Raw genomic sequence first — 2,063 nt, 5'->3', positions numbered from 1 at the left:
GATTATTTTGAGCTATAAGACCATGAAGTTGAAAAGCATTTGAAATGAACTCTGATAAGGTTCCAAGTTGGCATGGTATCATCACTTCACCCACATAGCATGTGCAACAAAGTAGAGAGGCTTACGGCAAAAACTGGATGACTTTCGTGTACAAAACAGACAATCTCCTTCAAAGTATCAGGGTTTCATACGGAAACTCGTCTGTTACAATGGGATTTAATTTCTTTTGAACTTATTTGAAATCCCTTATTTTTCTGTGTTCAAAATGCACCATTCAATGCCACATCATCAATTTACAACCCTTTCTGACTTCATTTGTTATTTTTCATGCATTTACTGATTATTTTGAGCTATAAGACCATGAAATTGAAAAGCATTTGAAATGAACTCTGAAAAGGTTCCAAGTTGGCATGGTATCATCACTTCACCCACATAGCATGTGCAACAAATTAGAGAGGTTTATGGCAAAAACTGGATGCACTTCGTGTACAAAACAGACAATCTCCTTCGAAGTATCAAGGTTTCATACGGACACACGGCTGTTACAAAGGGACTTCATTTCTTTTGAACTTATTTGAACCGCCTTGTTTTTCCGTGTTCAAAATGCACCATTCAAAGCCACATCATCAATTTACAACCCTTTCTGACTTCATTTGTTATTTTTCATGCATTTACTGATTATTTTGAGCTATAAGACCATGAAGATGAAAAGCATTTGAAATGAACTCTGAAAAGTTTCCAAGTTGGCATGGTATCATCACTTCACCCACATAGCATGTGCAACAAAGTAGAGAGGCTTACGGCAAAAACAGATGACTTTCGTGTACAAAACAGACAATCTCCTTCGAAGTATCAGGGTTTCATACGGAAACATGTCTGTTACAAAGGGATTTAATTTCTTTTGAAGTTATTTGAACCCCCTTTTTTTCTGTGTTCAAAATGCACCATTCAAAGCCACATCATCAATTTACAACCCTTTCTGACTTCTATTGTTATTTTTCATGCATTTACTGATTATTTTGAGCTATAAGACCATGAAGTTGAAAAGCATGTGAATTGAACTCTGATAAGGTTCCAAGTTGGCATGGTATCATCATTTCACCCACATAGCATGTGCAAGATAGTAGAGAGGCTTACGACAAAAACTGGATGCACTTCGTGTACAAAACAGACAATCTCCTTCGAAGTACCGGGGTTTCATGCGGAAACTCGTCTGTTACAAAGGGATTTCATTTCTTTTGATATTTGAACCCCCTTGTTTTTCTGTGTTCAAATTGCACCATTCAAAGCCACATCATCAATTTACAACCCTTTTTGACTTCATTTGTTATTTTTCATGCATTTACTGATTATTTTGAGCTATAAGACCATGAAATTGAAAAGCATTTGAAATGAACTCTGAAAAGGTTCCAAGTTGGCATGGTATCATCATTTCACCCACATAGCATGTGCAACAAAGTAGAGGGGCTTATGGCAAAAACCGGATGACTTTCGTGTACAAAACAGACAATCTCCTTCGAAGTATCAGGGTTTCATACGGAAACATGGCTGTTACAAAGGGATTTCATTTCTATTGAACTTATTTGAACCCCCTTGTTTTTTCTGTGTTCAAAATGCACCATTCAAAGCCACATCATCAATTACAAACCTTTTTGACTTCATTTGTTATTTTTCATGAATTTACTGATTATTTTGAGCTATAAGACCATGAAGTTGAAAAGCATTTGAAATGAACTCTGATAAGGTTCCAAGTTGGCATGGTATCATCACTTCACCCACATAGCATGTGCAACAAAGTAGAGAGGCTTACGGCAAAAACTGGATGACTTTCGTGTACAAAACAGACAATCTCCTTCGAAGTATCAGGGTTTCATACGGAAACTCGTCTGTTACAATGGGATTTAATTTCTTTTGAACTTATTTGAAATCCCTTATTTTTCTGTGTTAAAAATGCACCATTCAATGCCACATCATCAATTTACAACCCTTTCTGACTTCATTTGTTATTTTTCATGCATTTACTGATTATTTTGAGCTATAAGACCATGAAATTGAAAAGCATT

Source organism: Triticum dicoccoides, chromosome 6B, assembly GCF_002162155.2.
Source record: "Triticum dicoccoides isolate Atlit2015 ecotype Zavitan chromosome 6B, WEW_v2.0, whole genome shotgun sequence".
Taxonomy (NCBI): domain Eukaryota; kingdom Viridiplantae; phylum Streptophyta; class Magnoliopsida; order Poales; family Poaceae; genus Triticum; species Triticum dicoccoides.
Note: the sequence above shows the minus strand (reverse complement) of the source record.